The following is a 20,431-nucleotide window of genomic DNA, read 5'->3' as shown; positions in this document are numbered from 1 at the left end:
GTTTAGTAACGAAATCGGGATCAAAGGCCCCCTTTGGATTCAACTTCAAGTAAGTCAAACAGAACTATAAGGAAAACCCGAGAGCAACGGGCCCACCTCGGCCCGAATGAGGTAGTATATACGATTTGCATATGTTACATGTCATGGCGTTACTTGTGGGGGTTTTATGGTAGTCGAGTCCCATTTATACAAGTTCTAGGGGTCTAGGAGGTCTTTCCAACATTTCGCGCACTTTCTGGTTCAATTCTACTGAAGGGGAAAGGGGAAACTTTGGATGCGGATTCCGGGGAATAGATTTGTCCCCGGGGCTCGTACCCAACTTATTACGTCTAAGGCATGCCATAGAAAGAAGGTTGAAGCCTTACATACCTCTTTCCGCTCCTTTTGCTACTCCGAATTCACGTTGCAATTTCGTCAAAATCTGCAAATTGGTCATATTTACCAAAACTCTTATTAGGATACTTAGAGTTGAAATATTAAGGTAATACTTGGCTACCGAAATTTCGGCAGCACTTCCTCTGTAAATATACCATCCTCGGCATTCAACTTGGCCAGTTTTCAATCAACAACAACCCGGGAATTCAAACCCGGCCAAACTATTAACCCAACTCAACAATCACACTAGCAATTCACATATTCCATTCAAGACACATGATCTCAATTTACGACTTTCTTCCAAACCATCCAACTTCAATGAGTACAATAGCAACCTTACAATATATATATTCCAACTACATCATACTAATACCATTATATGCTATCCATGCATAAACATTATTTTTCAATATACACAATCTTCCATGCCCTATGGCCGGTTGGGCCTCAAATTTTCCAAAAAAAAACTTTCAAGCCCACTTTGTATTTTTGGCTAGTTCTTGTAATCTATGAAACAATTTTTCCAACTTCCAAATTTGCCCTTCGTCTTTCTCCATATTTCCACTTCTAGATTTTTCATAAGCACTCATGTGCCAAACAAAATAAAATATGGCCTTGCTTGTTGTCCTCCCGCGATTGCCTTGAATTATCCGATTGCACAAAATGCGGGATATAACATCCTCCCCCCCTTTAGAACATTCGTCCTCGAATGTTAAACTGGCCTCATAACTTAGTATAATATTTCGGGGAGGTCTCCTTCGTAGATACCTCGCAAGTCGCTTAGCATATCCATTTTAGGAGCTTAGGTTGCCTTCACGTCGCAGGTCATTTAAGTTAGTTCCGAATACTGGCCCTACGTTAATAAGTCCCCTTTATTGGATTTTGAATCGTCATAGTCTATTTTAGATCCAACATGCTCTGTCAGGCTTTCTCCTCTTTCTGCTAGTCTAGTCCGTCTCCGCCTATACGGCTTCTACAGCGTTTATAACCACTTCACACACTCCAGTTTACTTTAGGCTACCTAATCTCACATTCGTCTCTTGTTCCCACATTTGTGAAGTTTTCAGCATATTTCCCAGGGGGTCACCCATCGTGAAATTGCTCTCACCCTAGCACGCTTAACCTTGAAACTTTAATGCATTACAGCGTCTCAGCGTTAGTATTTTCGCCTCCACTCCCTCGCACTACTTATATCACATAATATGGAACGAGTTGGGGTCTTAGCAGTTTTCGAAACGCCCACGTAACATGTCTTTTCTTTTATTTACAGTTCTAACCTCGGCAATCTCTCGTATTCGTCTTTTTACCTTGGCGTATGGCTACTTTTCATCCTAATTTCTGAATTCTTAATATGTTCAGCAATACAAAGGGCAACGTAGGATAAGATAGAATCCGAATCAATTAACACGCATATCATAGAAGGTGCCGAAAAAGTACCTGTGGCCGCGTCTGCGGAAGGCTCAGGGTCCTGTCGTCCTGTCAAGGCATATAGGCGGTGCGGACGACCGGCTGAACTAGGTGCCCCTCCTCTACCTTGGCTGCGGCCCGCTGGAGCTTGGGAAGTCTGTCCAAGAGGGCGTACGGTCGATGATGAACCAACCGCGGACCCGGCGGGCTGGGCTTGGTCTCCCTCATACCTCAGTGGGCAATCACGCATGAAATGGCCAACCCGCCCACAAGTATAACAAGCACCTGTACCTGCGCGACACTCTCCAGAGTGTGGCCTACCACAGCGCGCACACCGTGGCGGGGGTGGCATCATCCTGCTAGAATCAGTTCTATACTGGGATCCTGAAGCTCTAGTACCCTGATCTAGTCTCGAGTGAGTAGAACGGTCAAACCCTCTATCCGGAAATCGAGGAGGTGCACTGGCCGTCGATTGCTCTGAATACCTAAATTGCTCCTGTGCCTGTCCCCCTCTATACTCGCTTCTAGCCCTGGAAAATCTGCCCTTTTTTCTGGAACCCCTATCTGGATACCGCTCCCCTCTCTGTGACTGGTACTGCTCCTCCAGATTTTGGGCATGGGCCTGGATTCGAGTAATAGTCATCCCCTCCTGGAGTGAAGCCGTCAAGCACTCCTTAACCAAATGTGGCCCTAGCCCATTCACAAATCGGTGCACATGATCTCCCCTATCAGCTATCATGGCTGGGGCATACCTGGCCAACGAGTTAAAACGAAGACTGTATTCTCGAACACTCATTTTTCCCTGCCAAAGGTTCAAGAACATATCGGCTCGAGCTCGTCGAACCTCTGGTGGTAGGAAATGTCGTAGAAATGCCTCAGTAAACTCCTGCCAAACCGGAGGGGGCGCATTTGCTCCCCTCGAAGATATCCAGCTACTGTACCACAGAACTGCTACATCCCGCAACCTGTATGAAGCGAACTCTACAGACTCCGTATCCCAAGCATGTATGATCCTTAAAGTCCTCAGCATCTCATCTATACAATTCTGCGGGTCTTCCTCTAGTTTTCATCCATAGAACTCTGGAGGCCTCAGGGTGATAAAGTCGCGGGCCCTTGCACTTACCGCCCTGTCTCCTAGGTCTACATCTTGCCGCTGAGCCTGTGCGGCAACTAACTGGGTCAATAACTGGATGGCCTCTGCCATCTGCTGGCCCGGAGCTGCTGGCGGTGGAACTGGAGGTGCGGGGGCTGGAGCTGGAACTCTTTCCGGCTCTGCTGGTACAGGGGGAGCAGGAAAAGTCTGAGGGGGAGCTTCATTATGAGATTCTCCTTCTTCTAGCCCCCGTTCAACTCTTCTTCCAGCCACCGTCTCGCCCTTCTGGGCCGCCCTAGCTTTCTTCTTCGGCGGCATTACTGAAACCATAACACAGGATTAGGAAAAGAATATGGAAACCTGGTAGCATAGCTCTATCGCACGATCTTGAGTACAAAGAAGGTCATATTTCCTAAATGCCATGTATCCTCCTGTTTATAAGTGTGGCGCGCTACACACCCATAAACAAAACTCTACTGGACACGGCTCGTAGACAAACCCCTTGGACCGAACTGCTCTGATACCACTTCTGTCACGACCTGACTAGGGGCTGTGACGAGTACCCGATACTTGTACCGCGCACCCTGTATCTATCATTGTACCCTTAATTCTCAGCGGGCCGTAGGAACTGTACTATACATTTTTTTTTCATTGCTGAGCTTTAACATTAGCCGCGTCATCATAAACATAGACTAGTAAGCGTTGCTGTCACATTAAACAGAGACGCGAACAATTCAAAATACAAGACCTCTACCTGTACATATCTGTCTACGAGCCTCTAAACATAATAAACATATACATAGGAAGGGCCGAGTACTGTCGTGCCCGAATATATGTACACAAAATAGTACCACGGAAGTCAGGCTCTGGAACAACTGGAGCACTGTCAAGTACTACTGGTAGGGCTTCTAGGAACCAAATCCGCATGTCTGCTGACCTGCGCGGCATGAAACGCAGCGTCCACAAGAAGGGACGTCAGTACGAATAATGTACCGAGTATGTAAGGCATGAGTAATAGCATACGGAAAATATAAAACGGAAATAACGACATAAAAGAGTAATAGCACAAGTCCTGAGGTAGAAACATAACCTATATATATATATATATGCCCTTGGGCAGATGCTATGCATGCTTAGCTTTCCTTTAAAAATCTTTCCTTGTTCATATATATATGAAAATAGGACATATAATATTGCCGAGGCGACGACAGCCGATCCATTTAACCATAAATATACACATCCCGCGTCCGGGACGATATCATGTCATATAATGCCAACTGATCAGGTGGATATGCGTATATAACGCTCTGCCTTTATCTCCATCTTCCCCGTATACATATGCATATATCATGTACGTATATCAGCGTCTATAACGCTCTGGATCTTTCATCATATACATATACGTGTATCATGTGCATATATCAGCGTCTATAGCGCTCTGGATCTTTTATTATATACATATACATGTGTCATGTACATATTTTATAAATATATATACACATATCTTACATACATTTACATGTCTTATATGCATTTACGTATCTTATATACATATGTCACATAGGCACGCAGGAGAGCCCAAAGAAGAATCATGTAGTCATTGGAGTGACGTAAGGTCGGTGGCCTCCGATTATATTATGGAACAATCGTGGTCGCTTTGTCTCTCCTTGAAGGAACAAGTATTTTAAGGCGAGACTACCAACGGAGAATAGTGTCAACAGTAAACATAGATGGAATCATGGCATCATGGACGTCAACTCATACGATTTGGATTCCTTAGGAAATAACATCATAGCTAGGAGGTGGAAATAAGGTTCAAGAACTAGTTTATTACTTCCATACTCGCATTGAATCCTTAGCGTAGAATTCTTAGCCGTAGAATCGTTCCGGTCGTACTTATCATAGGCATATTCTCTCGTCTAACATCGCTATTATCATTATCATCATAAAAGTACCCTCGGTAGAGTAGTCATAGTACTTATCATTTAGTAACGAAATCGGGATCAAAGGCCCCCTTTGGATTCAACTTCAAGTAAGTCTAACAGAACTATAAGGAAAACCCAAGAGCAACGGGCCCACCTCGGCCCGAATGAGGTAGTATATACGATTTGCATATGTTACATGTCATGGCGTTACTTGTGGGGGTTTTATGGTAGTCGGGTCCCATTTATACAAGTTCTAGGGGTTTAGGAGGTCTTTCCAACATTTCGCGCACTTTCTGGTTCAATTCTACTGAAGGGGAAAGGGGAAACTTTTGATGCGGATTCCGTGGAATAAAGTTGTCCCCGGGGCTCGTACCCAACTTATTACGTCTAAGACATGTCATAGAAAGAAGGGTGAAGCCTTACATACCTCTTTCCGCTCCTTTTGCTACTCCGAATTCACGTTGCAATTTCGTCCAAATCTGCAAATTGGTCATATTTACCAAAACTCTTATTAGGATACATAGAGTTGAAATCTTAAGGTAATACTTGGCTACCGAAATTTCGGCAGCACTTCCTCTGTAAATATACCATCCTCGGCATTCAACTTGGCAAGTTTTCAATCAACAACAACCCGGGAATTCAAACCCGGCCAAACTATTAACACAACTCAACAATCACACTAGCAATTCACATATTCCATTCAAGACACATGATCTCAATTTACCACTCTCTTCCAAACCTTTCGACTTCAATGAGTACAATAGCAACCTTACAATATATATATTCCAACAACATCATACTAATACCATTACATGCTATCCATGCAAAAACATTATTTTTCAATATACACAATCTTCCAACTACCAATACTTCACCAAACTTATCAAGCCTTTATTTGCAATATGAAATCTACAACACAACAACTAAAATATTAATTACAACTCGCTCATTATTCTTTCACAACTCACCAACATACACGACTATACATCATGTATACACGGCCACATACACACTACACACTCACGACTTCATCATGCACACACAACTACATTCTCTCCAAATTCATTCAACTTCCATTATCAATATAGTATTTACAACAACAACAACCAAACACTAAACAAAAAAATTGAAATATCATTCCTAAACATATATACACCTGCATGGCCACATACCATATTCCTCTCTTTCATGAATTTCATCCATTTTAGCATACTACAACACATATAAACCATGTATAACACATAAAACAAGATTACAATTCACCTTTCTTCTTCAACTTCTCACTTGACTACAACTTGGCAACTTGTATGATTATGAATCTTTCTTGCTCCAACAACAACTCCACCTTGTTAAGCACCCTTTACTTGGTAGAAAATAATTTTTGAAAGAATTTTTGCAAATTTATCTTGGGGATTCCTCTATGGCCGAATGGCCCTAAAACTTCTCCTCTTCTTTCTCTTGTTCTTCTTTTCTTGAAAATTCTAGAGATTATTGTGATAAGGATGACTTAGTCATCTTATTCAATATCATGAATTAATTAGTCATGGGCCTAGCCCATGCCCTATGGCCGGTTGGGCCTCAAATTTTCCAAAAAAAAACTTTCAAGCCCACTTTGTATTTTTGGCTAGTTCTTGTAATCTATGAAACAATTTTTCCAACTTCCAAATTTGCCCTTCGTCTTTCTCCATATTTCCACTTCTAGATTTTTCATAATCACTCATGTGCCAAACAAAATAAAATATGGCCTTGCTTGTTGTCCTCCCGTGATTGCCTTGAATTATCCGATTGCACAAAATGCGGGATATAACAGTAGCTGTCAGCTGATTGAAAGCACTCCTTTGTTCGGAGGTGCTTATGACGATTCTTTTGTGTATTCATGTATATGTATTTTTGGGCATGACGGGGTCTTGTCCCGTCCTTATGTTTAGTACTCCAGTATAGGCTCGTAGATGCACAGTGTGGGTTAGATGGTCTCACGAAATGCTATTTTATGTATATATTATTTTGATGGCCGAGAGGCAAATGTATATAAAAAGTATTTATGCTTCCATGTAAAATATGATTTTCCTACAATTTGAGTATAAAGCCGATAAAAGACCATTAAGTGATCAAGATGAGTAGTAGCACGAGTGGTGCTTGGTGACTAGCCCCGGGTACCCATCACGGCCCCTAGCTGGGTCGTGACAAAAGTGGTATCAGAGAGGTTTAGTCCTAGGAAGTGTCTACGAGTCGTGTCTAGTAGATCTTGTTTATGGTGTGTTGCGCGCCACATCAATAAACAAGAGGCTACAGGGCATTTAGGAAAAATGACCATCCTTCTTCTTATGAAATCGTGCGATAGGGCCATGTATAAGATTTTATCCTCCCTAATAGTGTGTTGTGATTTCAGAATGCCGCCAAAGGAAAAGGCTACAGCCGCTCAGAAGGGCAAGACTACGACAAAGAGGCGGGTAGAAAGAGAGCCTCCGATGAATATAAAAGAAGGCGAATCTCATAATGAGGCCTTGTCTAACACATCTTCTACCCCGCCTAATGTGGAAGAGCAAGGAGGAGCTCCAGCTCCGATTCCTCGACCTGTTGCTTCGGGTCAACAAATGACCGAGGCCATACATCTATTGACGCAATTGGTTGCCACACAGGCACAACGACAAAATGCAAGTTCAAGTGATCGGGCAGCAAGTACCAAAGCCCGTGATTTTATGATTCTAAATCCTCCAGAGTTCTTCGGGTCAAAGACAAATGAAGACCCGCAAGGTTTCGTAGATGAGGTGGTGAGGACATCGAAGATTTTCCATGCCTCTGAAATTGAATCCATGGAGTTGGCATCTTATAGACTACGGGATGTGGCTGTTTTGTGGTACAACAACTGGGTATTATTAAGAGGAGAGAATGCGCCTCCACCGGTTTGGCAAGAATTCGTGGATGCCTTTATTCGTCACTCTTTGCCACCCAAGGTCCGCCGAGCTAGAGCGGACAGGTTTCTAAATCTGAGGCAAGGGAATATGAGTGCCCGGGAGTATAGCATGCAATTTAATTCCTTGGCTAGATATGCCCCGGCTATTGTGGCCGACATGGGAGATCGGGTACATAGATTTGTAAGTGGCCTAAGGCCACATCTATTCAGAGATTGTTTGACGACTTCCTTGCAAGACAGGATGGATATTTGCCGAATACAGGCCCATGCTCAGAATTTAGAGGGGCGACAACAACCACCAAGAAGTGACCGCGATAACGAAAGAAGGCAAGGCAAGAGGGCTAGATCTATGAGAGCAGGCAGTGGTTATATAGGGGGATCAAGGCAGACATATTCTGGTTACTCAGGCCAGTCGGTAACCAGTGCACCTCCCCGATTTGCAGGTAGGAGATTTGATCGCTCATTCCGCTCAGGACAGGGTCAGAGCTTGAGGGCCCCAGATTCCCAAATCAGGGAGGATTATAGCCAGAGGAGACCCCCAGTACCGCGATGCAGCAGTGCGGTAGATTGCATTCCGGACAGTGTCGCCAGGGTTTGGACGCTTGCTATACTTGCGGCCAAGTTGGGCACATGATGAGAGATTGCCCGTCAATGAGTGGTAGAGTTGGAGTTCAGCCCACAGGTTCGGCAGCTAGTTCTTCCTCAGCACGCCCGACAGGACAGATTCCCCAGATGTCAACAAGCCGAGGTAGGGGTAGAGGGGCAGCATCTACTTTAGGTGCCACTCAGCCCTGTGTATATGCTTTAGCCGGACGACAGGATCTTGAGTCCTCCCCGGATGTGGTCACAGGTACATTGTCTATATTCTCCCGTGATGTCTATGCACTGATAGATCCGGGTTCTACTCTTTCTTACATTACTCCATATGTTGCGGGTTGTATCGGGGTGAAACCTGAGCCGATCAAACCTTTTGAGGTGTCTACTCCGGTTGGTGATCCTGTGATAGCAAGACAAGTGTATAAAAATTGGGTAGTTGTGATATGTGATCGCCAGACCACAGCTGATTTGATTGAGTTGGAAATGTTGGATTTCGACGTAATTATGGGCATGGATTGGTTGGCCTCGTGCTATGCAAAAGTTGATTGCCGATGGATAGTGGTTCGATTCCAATTTCCGGGAGAGCCCGTGCTTCAATGGAAGGGTAATGCAGCATCTCCGAAGGGTAGGTGTTACACCCCAGAAAATTTCATGTTACTAAGGATTCAGACGGCTTAATATGAGCTCAAGGAGGAGCAAATATCACAAGTATAAATTATGAAATTCTACTGTAGTAGCATGGGTATGATATTTGGAATTCACACAATATGATTGGAATAATACGTTAAAAGATATATAGCTCTCACAACCGTAAGCTGAGGTGGGGCCCACATGATGGTATTTTTTAAAGGACATATGATAAGTTATATGGATAATATATGTGAAGTTAAACACAACTCAAGAAGGACCCTTGAGCCAAATCCAAGTGTAAGCCCTCCAAAAAGATGTTTTTAAGTTACATTTTCGGGTGATCTGACTTCGGGAGGCCATAACCCCATTATTATTTGGGAATTTTGAAAAATCCTAAAATGAAAGTTGTAGATAATTGAAATACCTTTCCAAACATAGGTCGTGGGCCTGTATATGACATCGGGATAAAGAGTTATGGACGTTTTAAGGCAGAAAGGTCAAGCTGGGCAGTGAAATGGGCCCAACCCGATTCCAAGTCGGGTCAAGCCCATTTCCCTTGCTATTTAAGGAAAATTTTCAGCTTATCTTCCTCATCTTCATACCAAAAAAATCCAGAAAATTCTAGAGAGAGGGAAGAGAGCTTTTAGAGAGAGAAACAAAATTTTGATCACAATCTGAATGTTGCAGGTATGATTGAAACCTGTAGTTAAAGATTGAAAGGGAAAATAAACAGGATAGTGTAACAGGTACAGTTTGAGTTGGACATACGAAGTAAGTTCATCATTTTCATACTGTTATTGATATAGGGGAGCCCTGTGCGGCTATGATATGATATAATATATATGTATATGTTGGCCCTGTGAGTCATTGTTGATATTTCCTGCGTGTAGGTTTTGGGATAGTAAGAAATACAGAGGAAACTCTGCCAGAATTTTCCAAGAAATAAAAAGAGAATGAGATATAAGTTCGTAAAAAGTCTTGAAAGGTCATGTCAACAGTAATGATAAGATTTGACTAAGTTGCAAGTACGTCTGACTTCGAGAAATAAAGGTAACGGTTGAATTGATAATAATAATAATAATAATTATTATGAGGTCGACATCGGTATGGTAAATTTATCATGTTGGATTAAAGCTTTAAGAGATACCCTCCATGTCATCCGTAAGAGGCATCATTCTTATTTGGGAAATTTTATTTCGAAGAAGCAAATATGAGCAGCAATGTTTTGAATTCATTTGAACGGACCAGAATACTTTCCAACCACATTTTACCTTAGAAAAAGCTCATGTTGAAGAGCAAAAATGTCACGAAATTAATTTTCACTATTATTTGAAGAGTACAAAGCATACAACAAGTAGTTTCTGAACTAAATAGTTCGTTCATGACCCAAGAAAAAATCTGAAGGTAAACTATGTGAATCAAGCATTAGAAGTCCCATGGTGCTTGTCGGATTCTAGTCCTTCTTCTTGTGGTGGTTTTGGAAGATGCTTCATAGTGACGTAATCTTGGAGTTGGAGCGCTCTTGTGTTCTTGAGGTAACATTTTACCATATCTTTATGTCCTTGAGTTTATTAGTTCTTAATCAACTAATTGGAGATGGAATTTGTAGAAGGAAAACTCAAACTTGTGGGCTGTCTTAGATTATGTGTTCCGTGTGTTGTTGATGAAGTGCTAGGATATATTGGAAGGGCTTGTGATAATAAGAGATGATTTATAAAAGGCTAGCAAATCTTAATAGGGTATTATATTGAGGTATCACTGAATTGACAAGCAGGGATAAATTACGACGAGTTTATAGTTAGAAGAAATAACAGTATGATTGAAACAAGGGTACAGAGGAAGAAGAATCGCGACAAATATGAATGTATTAGTAAGATGGCTTGTGAGGCATTGAGGTTAAGATTAACCAGAAAGGGTAAAAGGTTAGGTACGCCTACTCCATAGAGTGTGATTAAACCATAGTCAGAATCGTGAATAGGGTTAAAAAAAAAAAGGAGGAGAGAGTGTTACATTATGGGATTGGTTACGAACAGGATATAATGCGAATATAATGAGGATTGTTATGAGAATGAGTAAAGCCCAGTGAGGAAGTGACTAAAAGATATGACGTGATCTATGTGACTAAAGTATAAAGGCAAATGCGAAATGGAAAGGCAAGGTATAAACGAATGAGAAAGACTTATAAAGTTCTATAGGGAAAGTTCAGAATAAAGATTATGCGATAACTGAAATGAAAGCGAGCACAAGAAAATAACGAGGTAATTAAAAGAAGGAAATAAGAAGGAAGCGAGCGAGATAACAGTGCAGTAATAGATTATGACATGTATAGCTGAGGACACGGGTAATATAAGTGACGAAACTGTGAAAGACCAAACTATAAAAAAAAGAGCAACGAAGCAGAATGAGTGCCAGAAAATGATTGGGATGATAAGGATAAATAGGAATGAACAGAATACACTTCGAAAAAGAGAAAGGGATTATGTAGGAGTAGTGTTTTCCGAATGATACAGGAGTAGCAAGAGATTCCTCGTGCACAAAATAAAAGATGGAGATAGAATGGAGAAATGGAAAGGAATACTAAAGGAAGCACCCAAGATAGACGTAATTAATGGAGTACGAGTGTAAAAATAAAAGGGAAATACATAGCTACGACCTTAAAGGTGTAATACGACGACATGGCGATAAGATAAGACTATCATTAAGACGAAATTGATATGATTTTGGGTATGTTGGAAGTCAGTGTTAGGTACAACAAGGGTAGAAGAGCATAAGGCATAAAGGAGTACTGCGCGTATATGACTTTACCTCGGAAATAGTGAAATCCTTAAAGGACAAGGACTGTGAGCCTGAGGAACAAATGGTGTATTGTAAATTTATTAAAGGAAACAAATGATGTAGGTTGGGATAAATATGATGTTACAAGAGAACTTTGGACACTTATCATTGGAAAATAAGTGCTACCTAATTGAGAATTTGGAATGACTACAGGTACGAATTAATTATTGATTGGAGTAAGTGGAATGTGGCCTTGGATGAGTTGCTACATTGATTGCATTACTTGAGTACAAATTATCCGATAAGATTTTATACTATATATGGAAAAGTTCTCATCGCTTCACGATTTTGTTAAGGTTTTGTGTGCCAAGTGAACTAAAAAAAAAGGGGATCAGATGAATTTGAAGATTGGAAATAGGGATGTAGAGTGGAATATAAACAAATAATGGTATAAGTACACCCTAAATGGGGGAAGCGGGTGTGAGAAAAAGCAAGTGTAAGGTGGAGGCAATTGACACTGCAATATGTTTGATATGGATACTTAAACTTCAAGTGAGATCCCTTGCCGAAACATATTAGTAAGAGCTGAAGGCCAGCAATAAACGGATAGAAGTCAGGATGGTATTTGAGACAAGACCGAGGATCATTTGTAAAAATCTTGTATGATATGACATTAGGATGTGGGTGCTTGTAAAAAGAAAGAGTACGACAAGAGAATGGTAACGAGTAACTTAAGAGATATTATAAAGGATAGCTACGCTATATTGGGTTAAAGGCTAAGATGTTGGCAATAGAGTTGTTCGCTAATGATATTGCGACTTATAAGTAGTAAGGAGAAGGGGTAGAGAATCTCCTATAGTAGGATACGAGAAAATCAAAGGGTGAATAAAGGAGGGGAAAGAAGTATTACAAGATAGGCTACGAGCGCCTTTTAACAGATGAATTAAGTAGAGCATAATGAATCCGGAGAAGGAAAGGCTATGACTAAGATTGGATATGTTTTATATAAGTTGTACAAGAATAGTTATGCAACCTATGAATATTTGTACACTAAGGGTGAGACCAAGTGAGTACTTGAAAAGAAGAGTAAGGATTCCGTAATAACAATGTGGTTGTGATAGTTTGGATACATTAAGGGAAGACGTAAGATGGTTTGAGCTAGATTACCGAGATAGAATTAGTACTGAGGGAAAATAGGACATGGCCATAGTTGAGCCCCGATACCGATTGAAAGATGCAAGAGAAGAATGCAAGTAAAGCATAAAGACTAGTGAACCGACGCTAAGGTATTTGAGCACCTTGGCATGCTCTTTAAAAGATCGCAACATAATGTGTGACAGAAAATCTAAGAGAAAAATAAAATAAAGAAACGGCACGGGATAATATGCCTAAAGTGTTACAAGTTGGAGTAAGGGAAATGGTGAGACAGTTCAAGCAAGACGATCGGAACAAACTGGTTACTGGATGAAATTGAATTTATATGTTAAAATAAAAAATTCTTTCAGAATTGTACCAGTTAATAATAGACCGATCAAAGAGCAATGTAAGGTTATTGAAGCAAAATAATGTTACACCAAGGGAAATTTCGTCTTATTCGTAGAGTCTGCAAAGGGTCTACAGGTTACCAGAGGCATAAAATACTCCAGGGATTGTAAAGTCTAATAAATCGACGAGGGACGTCTACGCGTGAGAGGTAAGATGAAGTGAACGATATGTCTTAAAGGAGTAACTATAGAAGAAAAAAGAGTCGAGTTAAGACTACGTGCACCAGGAGAGAGTAAGATTTTGGCGGAAGAGCTCGCAATACAATCGTCAACCAACTGTGAAATGAAAAGGAGAGTAAAGACAACGGCGTGGAATTATCACCTCGAGAGGCAAGAGCAAGAACAAATATTATGGGAATGGTTACTTAGAGATCTGGAATGCGTTATACTAAACTGAAGGGATCGACCAATGAAGGAGGCATGTGCAGGGCATAATTCAGTAAAAGAACGTTTAAGGAAGTATTGGAAGTGCAGGATTAGTTTAACATTCGAGGACTAATGTTCCAAAGGGGGGAAGGATGTTACACCCAGAAAATTTCGTGTTACTAAGGCTATAGACGGCTTAATGTGAGCTCGAGGAGGAGCAAATATCACAAGTATAAAGAATGAAATTCTACTGTAGTAGCATGGGTATGATATTTGGAATTCGTACAATATGATTGGAATAATACGTTAAAAGATATATAGCCCTCGCAACCAAAAGCTGAGGTGGGGCCCACATGATGGGATTTTTATAAAGGACATATGATAAGTTATATGGACAATATATGTGAAGTTAAACACAACTCAAGAAGGACCCTGGAGCCAAATCCAAGTGTATGCCCTCCAAAACGATGTTTTTAAGTTACGTTTTCAGGTGACTTGACTTCGGGAGGCCATAACCCCATCATTATTTGGGAATTTGGGAAAACTCCTAAAATAAAAGTTATAGATAATTGAAATACCTTTCCAACCATAGTTTGTGGGCATGTATGTGACATCGGGATAAAGAGTTATGGACGTTCTAAGGCAGAAAGGTCAAGCTGGGCAGTGAAATGGGCCCAACCCAATTCCAAGTCGGGTCAGGCCCATTTCCCATGCTATTTAAGGGAAATTTTTAGCTTATCTTCCTCATCTTCATACCAAAAAAATCCAGAAAATTCTAGAGAGAGGGAAGAGAGCTTTTAGAGAGAGAAACCAAATTTTGATCACAATCTGAGCCCCGAATCCCGAAGCTCATGAAGAGAAATGTGTTGTACGTTGCGTTTCCTTCAATTTGAGCTAAAAATCATCCAAGAAGAAGAGTTTTGACGTGGTTTCTGCATCCTTAAGATAAGATTAAGGTCCCTTTTTCATTGTTAATTAGTTTATTTAGAGTTTTAACGGATTAGAACGGAGAAAATAGCGTTATAAATTCGGTTGTTGTTTTGTTGAGATTTATGGATCGGGGGATGTTTTAGTTGGATTAAATGGATGGAATTAGCTGAGTTATGATGTATAATAATTGTTGATGTTGTTGAAAAGTTGTTGTTCTTGAATTTTGGAGAATAAAGTGTATGAAGATATCATATACAAAGCGTATACCGGGCTGTTTTATATGATTTTCGTTGCTGTTTTGTGAAAATATTTTGCGGTTGTTTGGTGGTTGTTATGAATTTTTTTGTGGGCTGGAATATCGTGGGATTGGCTGTAGTTGTTGATGTTGTTGTGTTTGTTGTTATACTATGGATATACGAAAATAAAGAAGTGTATACAAGCATTGGTATACGAATGTCTATTGGGCTGTTTTGGAAGTGATTTAAGAATGGATTTAATTCTAGTGTGATATGAAATTGTTGGTGTTGTTGTTGTTGGTATTTTGATTGATGTTTGGCTAAATTGGAATCTCGAGGATTGTTAAGTTTTCAGGGGAAATGCAGCCCGAATTTCGTTAAGTTTCATATGTACTTGGATTGGTTAGTAAGTGATGTGGATGATGTAACTGTGGCTTATGTTATCTTAATTTTAGACCTACGAGCTCGAGAAGTAGACGTTGGACATTTAAATAAGTGTTAAAGGTATGTAAAGCTAACCCTTCCTTCTTTTTGGCATGATCTTTATGAAATAAACAGACGACGTATATATGACTCCAAAGAAGCTCCTATTCTTAGAGCCACTAGGATGACTAATGTCCTTGATTCCCAGAACTTACTTTATTATGTCTTGATACGTATCTATGATTTCTAAAGTTCTATTTGGTATATTCCATAGTGACATTCGAAGGATACTTGATATGATTATTGTCTTGGTTTTCAAATGATAATTCATTTTGGTTATTCTATCGAGTCTCAGCTATGACTTAGTTTGCATATGGTTGCTCACTACTCTGCTCGTGCATGCCTCAATATATCGTTCACCGAGTCTCGGGCCGGGTATGTTTTCATGCACAATTTCACTGCATTGTTCACCGAGTCCCTCACTAGAGGGCCGGGTACGGTATATATATATATATATGATGATATGATGATGTGATGATATGATAATATGATGATGTGATTATGGCGCAAAGGATGGCATGTGATGACTTTATTCACCGAGTCCCATAATGGGCCGGGTAGGATATATGATATTGATATGCATGATCTACATTTCATAAGGCAAGTGTATTGGTATTTTGAATGTCATACTTGTCTCCTGTTATCTCTATTTCAGTCATGATCCTCTTTATTGTATTTCATGTTTTATATACTCAGTACATATCTCGTACTGACCCCCTTTCTTCGGGGGGAGGGGGGGCTGCGTTTCATGCCTGCAGGTACAGATACTCGATTTGGTGATCCTCCAGCTTAGGACTTCTGCTTAGTTGTTTAGAGAGCTCCATTGTTTCGGAGCCCAGATATTTTGGTGCAAATCTTCTATATAGACTTATATATATATATATCTAGGTGTACGGCGGGGCCCTGTCCCGTCATATTTCACTCTTGTACTCTTAGAAGTCTGTAGACATATGTGTGGGTTGTGTATAAGTTTTGCTCAGCTGTGTCTATATGGTTTGCTATGGATATTCCCGCATGTTATGGCAGCCTTGTCAGCTTGCGTATGGTATTGATATGTTATGGCAGCCTTGTCGGCTTGCATATGGTCTTGATATGTTGTGGCAGCCTCATCGGCTTGTGTATGATATTACACGTAGTGGCAGCCTTGCCGGCTAGCGTATCCTATTATGTTTTGATTAGCTGTGACCCCTCGAGAAACATGTTATCGGGATACCTATATATGATGACGTTATGAACCTTTGGAGTTCTTTTGCAAGTTTCCATATTGTTCTTAGATTCAGTTTGACTATATTTAACAGGTACGTATGCGAGTGTCCAGCTCGGGCACTCGTCATGGTCCACGTGGCTGGGTCGTGACAATAGGTTTATATTCTACCTTAAAGCGAGGAAGATGATAGCCAAGGGCTATATTTATCATTTTGTTCGGGTTCATGACACCGAGGCAAAGCCGCCAACTTTCCAATCAGTTCCGGTCGTTAATGAATTCCCAGATGTATTGATTTTGCTATTGATGTGTTGCCGGATACCAAGCCTATTTCTATTCCTCCTTATCGAATGGCTCCGGCGGAATTAAAAGAGCTAAAGGCGCAGTTGAAAGACTTGCTTGAAAAGGGGTTTATTAGGCCCAATTCATCACCGTGGGGAGCACCGGTCTTGTTTGTAAGAAAGAAAGACGGATCTCTACGAATGTGTATCGACTATAGGCAACTGAATAAAGTGACGACAAAGAACAAGTATCCTCTTCCAAGGATTGATGACTTATTCGATAAATTGCAAGGTGCTAAGTGGTTTTCAAAAATAGATTTGAGGTCGGGTTACCATCAGGTGAGAGTTAGAGAAGCGGATATGACCACTATGAATTCCGAGTGATGTCGTTTGGGCTGACTAATGCTCCGGCCGTGTTTATGAATTTGATGAATAATGTATTCAGGCCTCTCTTGGACTTATTTGTGATAGTATTTATTGACAATATTCTGGTGTATTCTCGCACGGAATTGGAACATGCAGATCATTTGCGAATTGTTCTTGGCATTCTTCGAGCCCGAGAATTGTATGCAAAATTTTCAAAGTGCGAGTTTTGGCTAAATTCTATGACATTTCTGGTCCATGTTATTCAAATGATGGCATTCGAGTCGACACTCAGCCCCAAGGCCTACAACGCCTATAGAAGTTCGTAGTTTTTTGGGTTTGGCAGGATACTATAGAAGATTCGTAGAAGACTTTTCATCTATTTCAGCCCCATTGACGAAGCTAACCCAGAAGTCAGCCAAATTTCAATGGAATGATGATTGTGAGCGCAGCTTCCAAGAGTTGAAAGACAGATTGACCTCAGCTCCGATCTTAACACTTCCAGAAGGGCCAGATGGCTATGTTGTATATTGTGACGCTTCCAGTGTTGGACTAGGATGTGTATTGATGCAGCATGGAAAAGTTATTGCATATGCTTCGAGATAATTACGGAAATATGAAAGGAATTATCCGACTCATGATCTCGAATTGGCTGCAGTTAGTCATGCCTTAAAAATATGGAGGCATTATTTGTATGGTGTGCATGTTGATATCTATACAGATCACAAAAGCCTTCAGTACATTTTCAAGAAGAAGGAGTTGAACCTGCGGCAGAGGCGGTGGTTAGAATTATTGAAGGATTATGATGTGAACATTTTGTACCACCCCGGAAAGCGAATGTAGTAGCCGATGCGCTTAGCCGCCGATCAGTGGGCAGTTTAGGTGAAGTCCCTCCAGAAAAGAAAGAGATAGTTCATGAGCTCCGCCAATTAGCTAATTTTGGAGTGCGTGTGATTGATTCAGGTAATGCAGGGATTGGCATCAATGACCCCACAACTTCGTCTTCTGATATATAAGTGAAAGAACGGCAATACGAAGATCCGCAATTGCGTCGTTACCGAGACACATGTCATGGAAAAGAAAAATCTCCATTTGAAGTTTCTACGGACGGAATTCTTAGGTACCGAGGCAGATTATGTGTGCCGAATGTAGCAGAATTGCGCCGACGAATTCTTGAAGAAGCACATTGTTCTCGGTATTCTATTCATCCAGGTGCAACTAAAATGTATCATGATCTCAAGATGATGTATTGGAGGATGGCATGACGAGAGACACAGCCGAATTTGTAGCACAGTGTCCAAATTGCCAACAGGTAAAAGTTGAACATCAAAAGCCAGGAGGCTTATTGCAAGCAACGGAAATCCCTACTTGGAAATGGGAAGTGATCAACATGGATTTTATTGTGGGATTACCTCGTTCCCGCGGCAAGTATGAATCCATATGGGTGATTATGGACAGACTAACAAAAGCAGCCCATTTTCTTCCAGTTAGAACCACGTACTCAGCAGAAGACTATGCGAGGTTTTATCTTAAGGAAATTGTGCGCCTCCATGGTAAACCATTATCCATTATCACAGATAGAGGAGCACAATTTACAGTCAAGTTTTGGAAGTCCTTCAAAGAAGGTCTAGGCACTCAAGTGAAGCTCAGCACGACATTTCATCCACAGACCGATGGACAAGCCGAGCGCACTATTTAAACCTTGGAAGATATGCTACGATCATGTTTGCTGGATTTTGGTGGTAGTTGGGATGATTACCTCCCCTTATTGAATTTGCATACAACAATAGCTATCATTCCAGTATCCAAATGGCTCCGTATGAAGCTTTGTATGGAAGAAAATGTAGATCCCCAATCGGATGGTTCGAAATGGGAGAAGCACAAATAGTAGGCCCCGAATTGATTCAACAAGCGGTGGAAAAAGTTAAGGTGATCCGAGATCGGTTGCTGACAGCCCAAAGTCGACAAAAGTCCTATGCGGACAATCACCGACGAGACTTGGAATTCCAGGTTAATGATTGGGTATTTTTGAAAGTATCACCAATGAAAGGGGTGATGAGATTTGGCAAGAAAGGGAAGCTAAACCCTAGATACATTGGGCCCTACAGAATTATCCGCAAGGTGGGTCATGTAGCCTATGAATTGAACTTGTCTTCGGAGCTTGAATCAGTCCATCCAGTCTTCCACGTTTCGATGCTCCGCAAGTGTATTGGAGATCCGACAAAGATTGTTCCGATAGATGATGTGCAAGTAACAGAAAAGCTAACCTATGAAGAAGTGCCTATTGCTATCCTCGACAGGCAAGTACGAAAACTCCGAAACAAAGAGGTGGTTTCAGTTAAAGTCTTGTGGCGAAACAATAACCGGGAAGAAAGGACTTGGGAAGCGGAAGAGAGTATGAAGTCTAGGTATCCGCATTTATTTCGACCCGCAGGAGAGATTCAAGGTGAAACGCCAGCGATATAAGGTATGTATGTTTATTTTCATGCTTTTGGTCGCGTGTGGCCATAGCTATGTCGATGTTGTGATGTAACTCTGTGAGGTGATGAGATAATGGGATGTTGTGACAGGTTGGTAGTGCCAAATTACAGGGGAAACTCTGGCGAAATTTTTCTAGAATCCCCGATGACTTAACATTCGAGGACGAATGTTCCAAAAGGGGGGGAAAATGTTACACCTCGGAGATTTCTCCGTGAACGTACAACGAGTAGACAAACGAAGTGTATGAGTGTGCGATGTTTTACTAAGTAGGGAATGACTATTTATAAATTTTGGCAATGAGAAAGTTACAGATTTGCACTTCAACCCATTGGGTCGTAAAATAGAATACGGCCCATAAAGTGGTTTACGGACCATAAACTGCCATCGTCCTTCAACATTCCAAAAACTTCAATTTTATGCAAATGACGAAATGGTTAAATACGACTCAGAATACGGACCGTATATCGAAATACGGCCTGTAAACTGCGACGGTAAACCACCATGACTCCAGCAAATCTTTCTGTTTCTGATATGCTTAAATACGGTCATGAAGGATGGACCGTAAACCAGAATATGACACGTAAACTGGGTTTACGGCCACTGTGCACCCGACTACTGTTCATTAAAAATCAGGTTGTGAGTTATTAAAAGGGATCCTAAGCTCATTTATTCATTTTTCATCTACAAGACTCAAGAAGTCTCTAGAACACTCTAAACACTTTATTCACAATAATTCAAGAGAACCAAAGGAAAATCAAGGTCAATAACATCAAAGCCATGAAATCAAGTGTAAGAATCACATCAAAGTTCATTTACATCAAGGAATT

The sequence above is a fragment of the Lycium barbarum genome, chromosome 3 (assembly GCF_019175385.1).
Source record: "Lycium barbarum isolate Lr01 chromosome 3, ASM1917538v2, whole genome shotgun sequence".
Taxonomy (NCBI): domain Eukaryota; kingdom Viridiplantae; phylum Streptophyta; class Magnoliopsida; order Solanales; family Solanaceae; genus Lycium; species Lycium barbarum.
The sequence above is the reverse complement of the archived record's forward strand: the minus strand, read 5'-3'. Positions refer to the sequence as shown.